General features: G+C 42.4%; 1 long non-coding RNA gene across 7 annotated transcripts in view; it reads left to right on the forward strand.

The window, feature by feature from the left end:
- The first annotated feature begins 1,977 nt into the window (after positions 1–1,977).
- LOC140600382 (uncharacterized) overlaps positions 1,978–17,429 on the forward strand; it is a 141,704-nt gene continuing 126,252 nt past the window's right edge. For 2 of the 7 annotated variants that reach the window (XR_012003638.1, XR_012003644.1), the window contains exon 1: positions 1,983–2,120. This is a non-coding gene — a long non-coding RNA (uncharacterized lncRNA). Of the gene's footprint in view, positions 2,121–17,429 lie in introns of all 7 variants that reach the window. The other 5 variants (XR_012003641.1, XR_012003639.1, XR_012003643.1 and 2 more) reach the window with 4 other exon arrangements.

Here is a 17,429-nt window from a genome sequence, read left to right on the forward strand (position 1 = left end):
TTTTAAAAAATATTTTATCTATTTATTTGACAGAGAGAGAGCGAGCACAGGTAGGCAGAATGGCAGGCAGAGGGAGAGGGAGAAGCAGGGCTTCAGTAAGCAGGGAGCCTGATGCGGGGCTCCATCCCAGGACGCTCAATTGACTGAACCACTCAGGTGCCCCTCCCTTATTGATTTCTATTTTAATTTCGTTTTGGTCTTAGAACATACATTGTTTGACTTATGTCATTTTGAATTCATTGAGACTTGTTTTATGGCCCAGATTATGGGCTCTTTTGGTAAATGATCTTTTTGCATTAAAGAGAATGTGTGTTCTGCTAGTCTTTGGTGGAAGTAGAAGCTATCTCAAGGCAGTCTGCTGAGATAGTCCTGGGGTGCATCTTCTTTATTTCCTGTCTCTCAGCAATAGCTGTAGTTTGTTGCGTAATAGCCAATGTCTTGACAACAATTGTTGCATCTATTTTGCCTGTTTTATTAATTGTGTCTGGTCGGAGGCTAAATCTGGTCTCTGTTGCTCCATCTCAGCTTTAAGTGGTAGTCTCTGTGAGCTGCTATTAATCTGGTTTTCAACTAACATTCATTTTAGTCCTTCCTTAACATTCTGCCTCAGAAGTACCTGGTTCTGACCATTTCTGAGCCTTTAGGGGTTTCTTGGCTTTCCTGATTGCTGACTCTGGAATCTCATAAATATCCTAGGTCATTGAAACAGAGCTGGGGCTACACAGGGGACACTGAAATTGGACGATTGTGGCTGAGCTGGTCGTTTTCTTATGAGGCTACACTGCCTGGAACAGAGCCTTCAAACTCACTTACCAACCAGAGCCCCACAGGGAGGGGAAATGAAGGAGACAGGATGGTGCAAGATGAGGGGAGAGGGAGGTGGTGACATAACTCACCTTGTTTAGACATATCTGCTCTGGTCTCCTGTGGCTGTGCAATAAGAGGGTCTTGTGTCATCAGCTCTCCCACTAATTCGAAGATGCTGGAAATTCAGAATGTTATGCAAAACTTCCTCTTTTGAAAATGTCGACAACTAATACAAATTATTAAAAATGTGAGCCAAATGAGAATCTAAATAAGGACTAGATCTGCCTTTTCAGGCTGCCAGTTTGGTACCTTTGGATTTTCGTATCTGCTCTTCCTTTGCATGTTCCTGCTTCATTATGTAGGCAACTTTCCCTACTGCCTCGTGCCTCTGCTCCCCAAACATTGGTTCACACATGCTCCTGGTTTGCCATGCCACCTACCCTGACCCCCATTCCATGTGACCTTGACTCAGTATTGAAATCTTCCAATTTCAGACTTTCAGAAGGGAGAATCTGATCGTCCGTCTAGCCTTGGACTTGCTAACTGTGGTTGGAGGGGGTTCATTTGGGATTGTATTTACTGGCCTCTGAGACTGAGGGTGAGATAGGTTTCCGTGGAGAGTGAGAAAATGATTGACTTTCTGTGGAAACCCAACTGTATCATACAATGGGAAAGCTTGAAATGAATGGCCTGAGAAAATGTGGTTAAGCTTCATCATATTCCATATGAAGAAACAGGCTTATGAGAAATGAAGTAGTTTCTCCAAGTTCAAAGACATTATTAGTTAACAATGAAGCTGAGTCTGGGATTTAATGATCTAGCCAAATTTTCTGTGTTCTGTGTTCCATGAGAGCAGGGAATATGTCAGTATCTTTAATACATGCTAGATGCATAGTAGATATTTAGTGAATATTTGTTGAATAAAAGATATACTGAGTTGTTTTCTATAGTGTTAGGATACTTAATTTATAAGTTAGAATAAGATTTAGCTACATATAACAGAAAACCCTCGAAACAATGGCTCATACACAATAAAGGTTGTTTAACTCTCATATGAAAGAAGTCTGGAGCCGGAATGGACCCATAGGATATCAGCATCTCCGTGTCCTTATTTTTGTTTTGTCATCTTAGTGCATAGCTTCCATCTTTAAGTTTGTCTTATGATTGGAACTCTAGCTATGTACTTGAATTCCAAGATGGAAGAATATAGAATGGGTCCATGGCAACAAAGTTTCCTGTGAGTTCCACCTGACATCTGCTTAAATCTCATAGTTTGAAACTGAGATGTGGTCACTCTTGGAGATCCAAGGGAGGTGAGGAAAAAAAAGTTGGATAGATCGTCTTCTTGACTAAATCTGGGTTTTGTTAAAGAAATAGAATGGAATGGGTGTTTGGTTGGCAACTAGCAGTTTCTGTCAGAGTTGGAAAGAGTTCATGACTGATTGCAATATGTTTCCTATAGTTTTGATATGCATAGTAACCGGGACAAAAGTATGAAGACCTCTAAAGATACTTAGCAGAGGAGATACAAACAAACAAAATACTAGTTTGGTTCAGAATATACTCTAGTGTTCTGGTTTAACTTTCAGAAAACTTTGGTTCAGTTGTAGTTCATATCAGTTTAATTGAATTTTATTGGTTTTCATAGAAATCTTTTGGGGCAAGTCCACAGTTTAGAAAAAAATGATGTTTGATTTCAGCTCAGTACTGGGTTTCACAAATTAGTGCGGTCCCTTCCAATTTTTGGTTCATAGCTTGGGTCATCTCCATTTCCTGGCTGTGATGTATCCATACTAGGAATTTTGCAATTATGGTGTAGAAGAGCAGACGTAGGCCAAAGAACTGATTTTTGCTTTGGCAGGAGTTTATCAATCCTGCTTTTCTTACGTAGGAACTAATAATCCTAATGGTTTTGATTGATTCTAAATTTATCTCTGTGATTTGGCTGAAGGCCCAAATTATGGTAGATGCACCAAAACGAATACATTAGCGTATTTTATCCTTGGTCTGTAATATAAATGCACCTGATTTGAAACTTTTCTGTTCTTACTCATAAGTTCTGTATTTTCATGGTTTGGAATTTTTACCATGTTAGTTCTAGAACGCTATTCTGGATTTTGTTTTGTATAGTGTCTCAGAAAATATACTTGAAATTAAAGATTGCAAGTTCCAATTTTTAAAAATGGGTATTAGGGAAATATGGTAATTTTCAGAAACAGAACATGTGCCGAAAGTGATGGAAATCCTGCTAAAGGAAATTCAGGATCAGGGCCTTGAGAGAGCTGTGACTCAACATTGCAATATTATTTAATATTTTAATGAGAAAGAGATCTGACTTCATATGAAATATCCCAATTTTTACATATCAGCTACTAATTAAAAAAATTAAAATCAAGGAATGGGTCACTACTGTGTAGGCCAAACTATATATGTGTGTGTATGTATATATATATACAGAACTATATATAGTTCAGATTTTTGGGCTGCTGGTTTTCAAGGTCTGATTTAAATGCTCCACATTTCTCCATGTCTGTCTTATTCTCTTCTATGCTTTATTCAATGATTCTGTCCTTATTCTTTTGAGTAAAAATGTTGATAAAATATTTGAAAGTGACTTCCTACTTTCACTGGTATGATGACATTGCCTGAGATTCAAAATATATTGCCTAAGATTCAAACTATATATTCTTCTCATTGTCTACAAAAGAATAATTAAGTGAAAAGATGATGTTAACAAGGTCAGGAATTCAATTTTCTGGTATGACCCTATGCTTCTTGTACCCGTTGGCCATCCCTATGAAATTTATTTGGTAAATTTGCACATATGACCATTAGACATAAAGTAGAGAAAACATGTGGATATAAATGGTGCATTACTATCCATCCCACAAAATCAAGTAGCAGGTCTGTGTGTTTTTGTGCTACTTCTTTTATTTTTCAAAATGCATTCAGTGAGGGCCAACTGTGTTCTAGGCCTGTGGTATAATGGCCAGGAGAATGTAGAGTGGGTGCATGCAGTTCTCTAGTTCTACTTATTTATTTTTAAGGGAATTAAGAATTAAAGGGGGGACGCCTGAGTGGCCCCAAAAGCTTCTCAAAAAGCTATACTAGAAGCTGAGGCAAAGCCCAGGGCTGAGTGTCTATACCTTCAAAGGCAAGGAGTGTCAGGAGGCCAGAGACTTCCTTCCTTCCCTCCTCTCTGCCTGACCCTTTAAAAACCCTTGATTCTTAATTTGCTTAACATTAAGTCATTAGCAGTTACTAAGCATCTATTAGAAGTCAGAAATTTTATGAAGAGTTTAAAGGAAGAGAGGATATGTTTTTGGAGAGATGTCTGTAATTTACTTCCAAAAAGTTCAGCATAGACAGAGAATCTTAAGTTTGTGCTATTTGTTTTGGTTCCAGCTCCAAGGGTAGCAGCTCTTGCCAAGAACACCCAGTCCAGGGCGTGACCAGCTTCATCCTAATCAGGAAGTTCAGGCAGCTGCTACAAACACTAACACGGTCCATACCTTGCTCAGTGCCTTATGCTTCGCTAATTAGCATAGTGAATATCACAAGGGGGTTTTGTGGGTGAGAGTAATAGCTAGTAGCCTGCATTATAAAAGTGGGCCTCAGTTTGATAAACTGAATATGAGATACGTGTATAGGTGGGTGAAAATGTTTCAGGGCCACTAGCAGAAACATTTGGGTAGAAGAGTCTAGCACAGCCTGCATCCTGCATCCTTAGAGCAGGCAACAGGCATTTGATCCTTAAATGGTCTTATATCCAGTCATTGGTTTAGGAGGAATGTCTGGTTACCTAATGCCACCTGTGTGGGTAACAGGTTCTTGTTTCTGGAATGTGGCCTTGTCTTTCTCAGATAAATCTTTTATATAAGGTAGTGGTCAAAACATTTCAAAGGGTAGAGAGCTTAGACTTCACAGGGCTTATAGAACAGGCTTTATACACAAACAGGCTTTGTGTTTACTTGTTAAATAAGTTGTTTCTTAGTATGTGTGTATATGTGGGAGAATTTGGTTTGAGGTTCCCCATCAACATAACGGGATGCGGAGGGTATGAGGAGGCTGCGAATCCTCCAACTTCAGCAGCTACTGCTTCTACCAAAAAGAACCAATGGTGCCTGTAACCAAACTGGCTTAGGTTGGTTTTCAATGACTTCTTCCCCTCAGAGAATTTGCATTTTAGTAAGAAAGAGTAATGATTGGAGTAACAATTGGAAAAAACACAACTCAAAAAAGGATATCTCATGCTGCAGACATTACACACACAAGAATGGAAGACTTCAGAAAAGGCAGGAAAAGGTGAGCAGTTTGTTTTTCTTTATTTTTGTCAAATTTATGGAAGTATAATTTACATGATATAAAATTTGTCCATCTCAGATGTACAATTTGATGACTTTTGACAAATGTACACACACCTGCATAACTACCATCAAAATCAAGGTATAGAACATCACCCCCTAAAGTTCCAAATTTCCTATTTATAGTCAATCCCCTTCCCTCACCTCTTGGCCCCTGACCACCTCTATCACCATGGTTTTGCCTTTCCAAAAGAATCTTGTATAAAAGAGATGCAGTTTGTAGCCTTCTGAAACTGGCTTTCATTTGGCACAATGCATTTGAGATGCATTCATGTTGTAGGGTGTATCACTCGTTTATTCTTTTCTGCGGCTGGGTAGCGTTCCATAGTATGGGTGTATCACCATGTGTTTATCACTTCACCAGGTGATGGACCCTTGGACTCTTTCCAGTCGAGATTATTATGAGTAAAGCCGCTATGCGTGTTCATATATATGTTTTCATATGGATGTATGCTTTCATTTCTCTTAGAGGAGGATGGTGAATATATATTTAAAACAAATGGTATTCTTTTACGTTTTCAAATTTATTTTGTTTTTTAATTTATTTTTTAATTGAAGTATAGTTGACATACAGGATTATATTCGTTGTAGGTGTATAACAGTGATTTCAGCAGTTATATACATTATGAAATGCTCACCATGACAAGTGTAGCTATCATCTGTCATCGCACAAAAGTTATGGCAATATTACTGAATATGTTCCCTATGCTGTACGTTTCATCACTGTGACTTGTAACTGGAGGTTTGGATGCTGTATTATTTTTTAAAGTATCTGCACTCCCTACGGCAAAGCATGAATGTTTCAGGAATTCCACATCCTCACCAGTATTTGGCTTTTTAATTTTAGCCATTTTGATGGATGAGTAGTGGGATCTTCTTGTGGCTTTAATTTGAATCTCCCTAATGACTGATGATGATTAGCATCTTTGTAAGTGCTTACTTTTCATTTGGACTGCTACTCCCCAGTGCTCACCTTTATCTATTTTTTCAAAGATTTTATTTATTTATTCATGAGAGACACAGAGAGAGAGAGAGATAGAGCACGTGCGAGAGGCAGAGACACAGATAGAGGGAGAAGCAGGCTCCATGCAGGGAGCCCGAAGTGGGGCCTCGATCCCGGGTCTCTGGGATCACACCCTGGGCTGAAGGCAGCGCTAAACCGCTGAGCCACCTGGGCTGCCCCAGTGTTCACATTTATTTATTTATTTATTTATTTATTTATAAAGATTTTATTTATTTATTCATGATAGACAGAGAGAGAGAGGCAGAGACCCAGGCAGAGGGAGAAGCAGGCTCCATGCCGGGAGCCCAACGCAGGACTCGATCCCCGGACTCCAGGACCGTGCCCTGGGCCAAAGGCAGGTGCCAAACCACTGAGCCACCCAGGGAGCCCCCAGTGTTCACCTTTATTTGGGCGATTCATATTTGTTGACACCCAGTTTACTGAAATATTTTTGAATGTGAATCCTTCAGTGATCCCTTACATAGTGTTTAACTAATCTTGTGATTACTTATTATTTTGAATGACCTCAAACCTCTATTTTTCAGGTTGCCATCCCTCATCTATCTACCCCTCCACCCCAAAACATATGTGGTTCCCTCAGGAGGAACCATGTTCTTTCATGGCCCTATAACTATTTCAGAGGGGTGCTTAATGGTTTGGGTCAAAGATCTGTTTCTTGGGATTTTTAGACTAGATTGGAGATAGGCTAGTCTTTCTTCAGTGGCTGATACTATAAGCTGTATCGTTTGTGGCCTTTTCTTCCCCTGCCTTGTGGGTTATAATGAACACTGTCATGTGTGCCTGCCCAAATCTTGTGAATATTTCCACATTTTGATATGCCATATTTTATGAATCTTGCCATTTCAAGGTGGGTTCTAAAAACTACAAATAAACCAAATTACACTTCCCAGCTTTCTCTGCAGAAAGAGTGTACAATGATGGCCTAGATTACCCCAACCAGATAATCAACCAAAGAGGGACTTTGGGAATTATGTAAGCGAGCAGTTTGGCTGAGTGGGCTCCATCTTGATGGCATTGATGGATGGGAGAGGCAGAGTGGCTCTGGAGTTGGTGGCAGTTCTTCTGCTGGGTTCTGGGAGTTGCTCTGGGAAGCTCAGTCTAAAGCCTGTTTCTGGGATGCCTGGGTGGCTCAGCGGTTGATTGTCTGCCTTTGGCTCAGGATGTGATCCCGGAGCTCCAGAATCGAGTCCTGCATCAGGCTCCTGCATGGAGCTTGCTTCTCTTCCCTCTGCCTGTGTCTCTGCCTCTCTATGTGTGTCTTTCATGAATAAATAAATAAAATCTTAAAAAAAAAATAAAGCCTGTTTCTTCACACTCAATGATTTTGTGAGTTCATCAGGGTGATTTTCAGGATACTTAGTTAATAGTATGGCCAGGCACTGACTCCACCTGAGTGGATGCTATGACCAATCAGAACGGAAGTGGCTGTGAGAGCAGCCAGTAAGGTCATGTAGGTACCTGTCAGCCAAATGTCTGAGGACATCCAGGTTTTTTCAAACATCCCTTTCTCCTTAAAGCATATAGATTTTGTTGCTTATAGCAATTTAGAGAAAACTTGAAGAAAAACAGTCTTTAATGAGAGAGAAGCATTAAGTCAGTTTACAGAAAGCAGCAGAGAAAAGGGGCAGAGCCCATTGTGAGGGGTTTCTATCCTTCCCAAACTCAACTGGATCTCTGCTCTTCCACACCTTTGGCTGGTCTATGAGATTCTCCTGCATCGTTACTAAATCCCCGTATCTGACTTAAATTGATCAAACTGTTTCTGACTCTTGCTAAGTTAGACATCCTAAAATAAACAAGAGAGAGCTTCGGTGGCTTCTTGGCAAATGCCCCTCTGTGGAGACCACAGAAATGTAGTTCGATCTTGTGAGTTCCAGAGAGGAGTGAAGAATGCGGACTCCATGTGACCTTTATAAAGGGTCGTTTGTTCTTGTATCACTCAAAAATGAGATTTTTGGACTTATTTGTCCTTTCCTATTGTGGAGAGGGCATGCCAGTGGCTCATTTCACCCCATTCCTATCCTTCTCCCCCTTCTGGGCCTCTGTCACCAGGGAACAGAACAACAGGAAATAGGTGTCAGCGGAAAGAGAAGAGATTTTGTGTGGCCACGATGGCAAATTTCACGACACAGTGGCTCAGAGGAAGAAAGGCCACGTGATTTAGTGTACTTGCCTCGAAAAGCTCACCATGTGTAGGAGACACTGCCACCTTTCTTTCTTTAAAGAGAGAGAAAATGAGTAAATTAAATCAGAAAAATGAAACAGTCGGAGCTCAGTAGCTGCCCCTGAATGCTGATTGACTTTATGAAGGAGATGCATCAGGCAGGCTCTTTGCAACCCCGGAGCAAGGGTCTGAGTTCAAGTACATTATGTAGGAGATGTGCTAGGAAACTACTGCAGGGGAATGAGGAAGTAAGTTGGGAGGGGAAAGCAGCCAGCAAAGGGCACTTTATCAGGCAAGTTAGCAGAAGGCCGACCCTGTGGAGGGAGCTAGCTCTCCTTCGGAAGCTGGGGACGCCAGTGCAGAAAACACGCCTTCTCCGTGTGCTTCCCAAGACGCAAGGTTGCTGGGGTATTTGGCCACCACCTCCTGCCAGTTACCGCTCGAGGGCCGATGCTGGTGGCGGTGGTGGGAGTTAATGACCTAGTAGAGCACGCTCCAGCAGGCAGGGAAAGCCTGTAGGCAGAGGCGCAGGTTGGCAGCTGGAGGTTGGACAGGTGCCCTGAAATGAAGGGCAGAGCAAAGTGGGTGTGGCATCGCGGCTTCCGAGGAGCACACTTATGACACACCTCGCCATCTGCGCACCCGGGGAGGCCCACTTCCATGAGGGAGGTAGCCCTCGGCAGTGGCATGTTTGTGTTAAGTTAGATTCAAATTGATTTGAGATTTGAGAGCAATAGCAGAAGAAACTGAATTCTTTGTGCTTTGATGCTTAAAGCCCATGTCCTCTGTTTGACTGTAAGCTTTATGCGGGCACGTCACCGTGTTATCCTTGGAGTCTAGTGTGGTGCCTGGCACAGAGCAGCGCCTCAATACATTTCTGTCAAATTGAATGTTACATAACTAGAAACAATGGGAGGTATTGTTAGATGTGTGAAGTTGAGGAAAATCTGGATGTGTACAACATAAAACAAACGTAGAGTTTACAGCTCCAAAATGTCATTGTTAGTTTAAGACTATATTACTGTGTGACAAGCAAGTTGATTTGCTCATAAAATTATTAATTGGTTTGTTTAGAGGTCTAAAGACCTTGCAAAACATCGAAGGATTTTTTGTAACTCAAAAAACGTCTACAGAGGGGGAAAGAAAAATCTGATTTTTCAGCTGTTTGTTTTCTTTTCTTTCCCAACACTCTGAGGTTTCTATGTGCTATTAAACAGGGGCCAAGAATCCCTGGCTTGGATTCCATCTTTCCTTGAGGCAGAAGTTCCCCCCTTTGGCCGCCAGGGCCTTTCCAGCCTGTAAATTCTTCAAATATGGGCTGACCAATGCAGAAATGATCAATTTTGTTGACCAACTCTAAGCACATGTGTTATTTGTGGAGGGGTAGTTTTTGAAAGAAAGGCTGGACAGTTTGTATTTAAAAGAGAAGTGGATGTTTTCAGAAGCTACTGTGGGAGGGAGGGTGACCTTTGCATACATGTGGAGAGCCTTCAAGCTTGGTGTTTATGGGGGATCTCCTCATATATCCCTTACTCACCCCTCCCCTCCTCTTCCCTTCCCTTCCTTTCCCTTCCCTTCCCCTTCTTCCCTCCCTCCCTTCCTTCCTTCCTTCCTTCCTTCCTTCCTTCCTTCCTTCCTTCCTTCCTTCCTTCCTTCCTTCCTTCCTTCCTTCCTCATTTCTTTCTGTGGGAGCTCATTTTCTCTGTTTTTTGGTCAAACATCTTTATTACATGGATTTTATAATGGGAGGGACAATTTTTTGTTGTTGTTGAAAGAATACCGGAGGCTAATGGAGCCCAATCAGGCCCAGAGAATAAAATTTGGGAATTCAGTTTCCTTAAACTGCACAGATACTTTACTATACTTATTTCATGTACTTTGAAATGTGGCATGTTTATATATGAAGCCACAGAAAGAGTTGAGCTAATTATTAAGTGAGGTGTTCTGGTCAAGAAAAATGAGCTGGACTAATATTAAAGTGGGTGACTATACATGTCCCCTCTTTCTCCACAGAAGGCAATGATATATTAGTTAAACCCCTCCCTCCTATCTGGATGCTGCAAACACACACACACACGTAACCCCCTCTGGTCCATTGGGAACAATAGTTTGAATGATTATGTAGTCAATAGAGGTGGGGAGAAGTGTTTGAAATTAAAAAAAAAATGTTTCATGTGGTGGATCAGAAGCTGACCAATAAAATATTGCAACATTTATACCAACCAAGCCTGTGGTTATGGTTGCAACCATACATAATTACATCTCATTTTCATTTTATTTATTTTTCCAGAGCTCAGAGATTGCTTTTTCAGCTAAAAACAGGACAGGACATTTCACTGATAATAAAGGGAGGATGGAGGAAATATGATGATAGAGCTAGCTTGTAGTAGGCAATCAGGTTATAGACTTCGGTCCATGATAGCCAAGCATAGAGCTGACCCTTATTCAGGAACAAATAGGATCTAAAGATTTTTATCTATGTACACTCAGTTACTTACAGAGAAACACAATGAAGCTCTGTAACCCTGAACATGTACACAAAAATGAAATCCAGCATGAAGAAAGAAAGCAGTCCCCTTAGTCTTGCCATGTAGGGCCCTGTCCAGTGGAACTCCAAGCTCCTTTTCCTGCTTATTACTCTTTCCTCACATGAAACCATCTCTCAAGCAAACATGCTCCCCATACCCAGAACGCCCCTCATCTTGAACTTTGGAATGATACAATACAGACATTGAACTTTGACTTATTAAAATCATGTCTGAATCCATGTGACATCTTTGCTCTCCATAAGCAGCATATTTCTCATTTAATTTTATATACCAGGCTATACTAAGTCTCATTAAGGAGCCGTGGGCCTTTAAGGGAAAGCAATGGAGATGTGGAAAGGAGAAATAATAGCATCCGGGCAGAGACAATATCTATTCTCCCATTTTTACATAGACATACACAGTTTTCAGCTGAGCATGAGGCTGCGCAGCTAAAGACTACTACAAGACCAGTCTGCCTTGCAGCTAGGATGTGGACTTCAGATGTAGACTCAGTTATGGCCATGGGGTGAGCAGAAGTGATGTGTGTGTCTTCCAGGTCATGTCTTTAAAGGGAGGAAGCTGGGGCACCTGGGTGGCTCAGTTGAGCATCTGACTCTTGATTTCAGCTCAGGCCATGATCTCAGAGTTCTGGGATCAAGCCCCAGGTGGAGCTCCATGCTCAACAGGGAGTTTGCTTGAGATTCTCTCTCTTCTTCTCTCTCTACCCCTCCCTGCTGTTCTCTCTCTTTCTCTTTCTCTCTGTCTCTAGAATAAATGAATATATCTTTTAAATAAATAACGGAATGAATGGAAGAAGCTTACTTTGAATTTCCATCACCCTCTGTCCTGCCGTTAGTGATAGAAGCATGGACATTACCAGGCCACATCCTAGATCATGAAGATAAAGATTATGACTATGGTTGGCAGAGCAATAAAATATAAACCCCTTGTCCCAAATGGTGCCATGGTGTTAGTCCTATATTATATATATTATGTGAAAGAGAAATTACATTCTATTTTGTCAAAACCTTGATTGTTTTGGGTTTTTTCTGAAGTAGCCAAACCTGTATCCTAACCAATGAAGCACTGAAGAATTTCACTAAAGAAACATCTTAGCCAATGTGGTGAACTACAGAGACTTTGTGTTAATAATCTGGACAGATCAAGTCCTAGATGTGTTTTTCAGATGTTGCCACAGTTTCTTCTTCTATGTGAGAATATTCTTATCAGCACCTGGGGGGCCAACCTGAACCCTGAACTCAGGAAGTTAAATGATCTCTGTGGGAACCACAGATGTTGGATGAGGGAGGGATAACTAAGCTACTAGAGAGAGATAAGAGAGTACCCAGACCTGTAGGACTTGACTGTAGCCTGAACAAATGACCCATGGCATTTGGGAAAAGAGTAGTCTTTGAAGCAGGATTGCCCAGCCATAGAAGAGAAATGCCACTGATGTGGTCCTTGCTTTGTACAGGGGAGAGGAATTTCACTAAAACTCTCCTAGACTATGTCTGGCCTTCACAGAGCTGCAGGAATGGGAGGAAAAGGGGTTGGCAGTCTCCTTGGCAAAATATCCCTGAGTGATCAACCCGCACCAGGCTCTTCTCAGGGTGAGGCCATTAAACTTTTGATTCATCAAATCACCTTTGGTCTGTTCATCAGGCCATCTTCTGCTGCAATTCGGTTTCACACCTGTCTTCTACAATGAAAGTGCTGATCAAAGAGATTTTGAGCGTTTCTGGCCTTTGTGACGTGGATGGCTCACGGCAAATAAAAAAGTTGCCGCAGGTTAAGATTATGCCAATGTAGGAGATGGGGGCCCATGTGGGGTTGAGTTTCTCTTTGTAACTTAATTCACTTGCATTCTGGTGCGTGCCTCAGACTTGGGTGCTTTTCAGTAGAATGAGACCATCTTTCAGCCCTGCTTACCCCACAGTGAGTCTCTGGCACCACTAGGTTGGTAAAAAATCATTGAGTGGCCCTGCTCTTATCTCCTAGGAATCTCTTTGGGTCAATGGCTGGTAACTTTTTTTTTTTTTAAGATTTATTTATTTGTGTATTTATTTATTCATGAGAGACAGAGAGAGGCAGAGACACACAGGCAGAGGGAGAAGCAGGCTCCATGCAGGAAGCCTGATGCAGGACTCAATCTCGGGACTCTGGGATCACACCCTGAGTCAAAGGCAGACACTCAACTACTGAGCCACCCAGGCATCCCTGGCTGATAACTTTTTTTGATGAGCAGACATTTGATGGTTGAGTCCACCCCACGCACGTTCCCTGCGTTATATCCAACTCCAGAACTTTTGCCCTTACCCTGTGTCTTTTTCTTCTCCCACTCAGAACAGCACATTGGAACGTAAGGATGCTTTCCAGACAGAGGCAAGCTTGAATCCTCTCTAGTTAGTAATGAGAGCCCTTGTCAGGCTCTCATATTCCTTTGGTCATGCTTCGCCTGATGCAGCCACAGCCTGGTGTGGGGAGGCTGTTGTTATAAACCTTGGAGGACCTAATAATGCCTGAGAGCCAGCGATACTGCTGGATTTGGTGAAGAGTCACATTCTGGCTCTTCCTGAGAGTATGTGCAAGTGCTCAGTCTTCTGTCCACGGGGGTCTCCCTTAGGTTGAGATTAGTCTTAACATTGGTCCTTGACTTTTTCACCCAAATTTGCAATTTTAGTATTATCCATGATGAAATTAAATTTTAAAGTTTTCATTATCCAGCCTGAAGCAAATATGGCCAATTTTATTTTGGGGAATTGAAAGCTATGTGTTTTCAGCTTGAAATAAATTAGAATGATGAGTTAGGAGTTTGGTTTAATGAAAAGAGCAGAGTTTCAGAGGCAGATTTTTAGTTGTGTTCTGGATAAAGTACCTTGTCTTTCTGAGCCTTAATTTCCCCATCTGTTAAAAGGGGATTTTTGCAGGCTTGTTGGAAAGATTAAATACTAAATAGTACTTAACAGTACTGTAAAAGCACCAGCTAGAGCCTAGGACAGACAGCATCAACAGAGGATGCCCTTCCTCACAGCTCTATCCACTCAGGGTGCACTAGGGCAGTGCAGGGCTCAGCCACGGATGCATGAGGTTGGGGTTGATCCCCAGGGAGCCCCATGTGCAGTGAGTCTCTAGGCTGGGCTTTGAGAATTGCTGGCAGCAATGGCAAGAATGAGGCCGGGGGAGCAAAGCACGCGTGTGCGTGTGTGTGTGTGTGTGTGTGTGTGTCTGCCCAATTTTAGGAATTTTGAGGGAAGACACAGAATTCAGTTCTGTTTTTAGCTTGTTCTTGTACAGCATCCTTGTGATATCTGAGACTTGCATTCTGTGGTGATAAATCAGCATAATCCTTGATGCTTTTAAAAGAGATGGAGTGGGATCAATTGACAAGAAGTCATAGCTGCTTGGGGGAAGGCAGGGGAGTGATCACTGGTGCCAGTAGTGGGAGAGGCTCTGGGAAGGTCCCCTTGTCCCTAAATGTCCCTAAATGCTTCTTCTCTCACATACTAATCTGAAATGCTTGAAGTACCACAGGATAACTGTCTTTTTTCCCCTCTCTGGGATCCTCCCTCCCTCCCTACCTCCTTACCTTTCTCCCTCCATTCTTCCTTCTTCCTCCCCTGCCCTCTCCTCTGCTCCTCTTCCTGCATCCTTTCTCTGCCTTTCTTTCCTTTCTTCCTTCCTTCTCTCTCTCCATCCCTCCTCTCCCTCCCTCCCTCTCCCCCTCCTTCTCTTCTCTTCTCTCTCTTTCTTTCTTTCTTTCTTTCTTTCTTTCTTTCTTTCTTTCTTTCTTTCTTTCTTTCCTTCCTTCCTTCCTTCCTTCCTTCCTTCCTTCCTTCCTTCCTTCCTTCCTTCCTTCTTTTTCTTTCTTCACTTTCCCTTTAAGTACACATTCAATTAATTTACCTAGATCAACTTGCTTGTGACCTTGTTTGAGTCACTTTATTCCTCTGGGCCTCTTAGAATTTAATATTATCTAATTTATTTTCTCTAATGTCAACCAGCAACACTATTCTGACTGTAGAACATGATCTGCTTGGGTGTCAGCTCCTGGATGGGCATCTTCAGCATTCACAGGGTGATGCGTGCCCATCTTTATGGGTGGGGTGAGGGTTGCAGGGGATGCCGAAGACAAAATGAAGTCACTTCTCAGGCCCTGGGTTCACCATGCTGTGCCTTTATGAGAATGGTGCAAAGAAAGATCCCCACAGATTGAGAAAGCATCTGGCTGACTTTAGTCCTGAGCTGATGAATGCAAAGCCACCAGCCCTGGGATTGTGCTATGAGTCTGACAATCTGTAAGTCCTAGGGGCTTGAGAGAAGTAAGTGATGAGGACAATTTTTACGTCTTTTTTATTTTAGGCAAATGTGAGGATCAGGATCAGGAGTTCTGGTTTTAAGGCCCAGGCTTACCACTGATTAACTGAATGAACTGACATCACTATGCTTTCCTTTCTTCCTCTATTAATCTGGGTGAATTGAATCCATCTCATTACAGTTTGAGGAGAGACCATGTACACTTGCTTACTTGCCTGCTCACTCTCTCATTGTTCAAATGTCAGCTGGGCATTATTCTCAGAAGTGAACAAAACAGACAAGGATCTCATGTCCCTGTAGTCCAGTATGGAGGACAGATAGAAAACTAAATGAGATAACTTTGGATTGTCATAAACACCTTGAAGGCACTGTGTGCATAATAGTATATGAAAGCAGTTTCCAACCAGTGAATATTTGTGGCACTCCCATCCATGGCTGCTTCTTATCTCTATACTTGCCATGATGGCTGCTTTGGAATTGTCTTCTTCAGCCTTGGACTGATACACTGGAGCAGCCTATGGGATGCCATGGAGATGGCATTTCTTCATTTCTGGGATAATTCATTTCTCTTTATGACCCCATCACTGAACTTCACCATTCGTCTCTTCTTGTCGGGTGGTATTTCACTCCAGCACTCTGGCTTGGGGAGGTGGAACCTGTATTCTGGGGTCTTCTTTGGAGAGATGGGCTGTTGTCATAGCAACTGCCTCCTAGACTTAATAGTCTTTTCCAGTGGAGGTTTCTCCTTGGCTTTTCATACTGTAGTCAATTCTTTCTTTTCAAATACCACAGTAACTTCCCTACTTTTCATCTTCAAACTAGAGAAACCCTTGGCTTTCAAGGAAGTCTGACCTACACAGGTATCAAGACTTTTTTTCTTAAAGATTTATCTATTTATCTGGAGAGAGAGAGAGAAAGAGTGCGCATGCAAATGTGGGGAGGTAGGGTGGGAGAGGGAGAGAGAATTTCAGGCGGACTCCCCATTGAGCCCTGATGTGGGGCTCCATCCCAGGACCCTGAGGTTATAATCTGAGCTGAAATAAAGACTTGGCCTTTCAACTGACTGAGCCACCTAGGTGCCCCAGGTCTCAAGCCTTCATAAGAAAACAAAAGCAAGAGCAAACACAAAAGAACCCTCCTTGCCAGGATAATGGAAGGTGCTACTCAGGGCCTGTGGGAGAAGCTATTCTTTACTCTTGCTCCTCAGTGATCTTTCCAGACCTGCAGGGGGTTCTGGTAGTTAGTTAGGTCCCCCTCTGCTTGTGGTTGTATTACTTTCCAAGTCTCGCTGCTCTTTGGGTCCTGACGCTAGATACAAAGGCCAGGTTTATAAGGTCAGGAAAATCAAAGACGGCCAGTGACTCACACACTTTCATGTGTCTCAGCCCTTGCCTGTTGGCCATTTCTGGACCAACTCATAACCACTTTCCTGGAGCCAGTGCAGGTAAAGGAAAGGAGCTTAGCAAACAGGGAAAGGGTGGGCAGCCTGCCTGAACCTGAACCCAAGCCGGGGCCTGTGATGTGGTCAGGCCACCATGCGCCAGCTCGGCAGTTCCCTCCAACCCTAGGAAGACAGGCCAGGGCACACACCACCGGCGCCTGGGAGAGCTCCTGGGTACCCTGCAGGGCCGGGCAGCCGAGGAGGGAACAACAGCAATGTGTTGGTGAAACTCCTGTAAATATGCCCTTGGAATCTTCCTTTTCTAAGCTTCAAACTGTGGGTCATGACCCACACAAGTGGATCATGAAATCAATTTAGAAAATAAAAAGATAGTACTGAAGATATTACTAATTATTGTTAATGTTAATTTTTTGGGTGTAATATGGCTTCATTCTTAGGAGAGGCATGCTGAACTATTTAAGTATCAAGTGCCATGATGTCTGTAATTTACTTTCAAATAGTTCAACCAAAAAAAATATCTCGAAGCATATGTGCGTGAGCGTGTATTGAGAGAAAGATAAAGTAATATGGTAAAATGTTAACTATTGGTAAGTCTAGGTCAATGGTTCTCAAAGGGGAACAGATTTGCCCACCAGGGGACATTTGGCAGTACCTGGAGACATTTTGGTTGTCAAAACTGAGGGGGAGGGTACTACTGGCATCTAGTGGGTAGAGGCCAGGGACACTGCCTAATATCCTTCAATGCACAGAACAGCCCTCACAACAAAGTATCATCTGGTCTGAGATGTCAGTGGTGCTGAGGTTGGGAAATTCTGCTCTAGGTAAA

Source organism: Canis lupus, chromosome 11, assembly GCF_048164855.1.
Source record: "Canis lupus baileyi chromosome 11, mCanLup2.hap1, whole genome shotgun sequence".
Taxonomy (NCBI): Eukaryota; Metazoa; Chordata; class Mammalia; order Carnivora; family Canidae; genus Canis; species Canis lupus.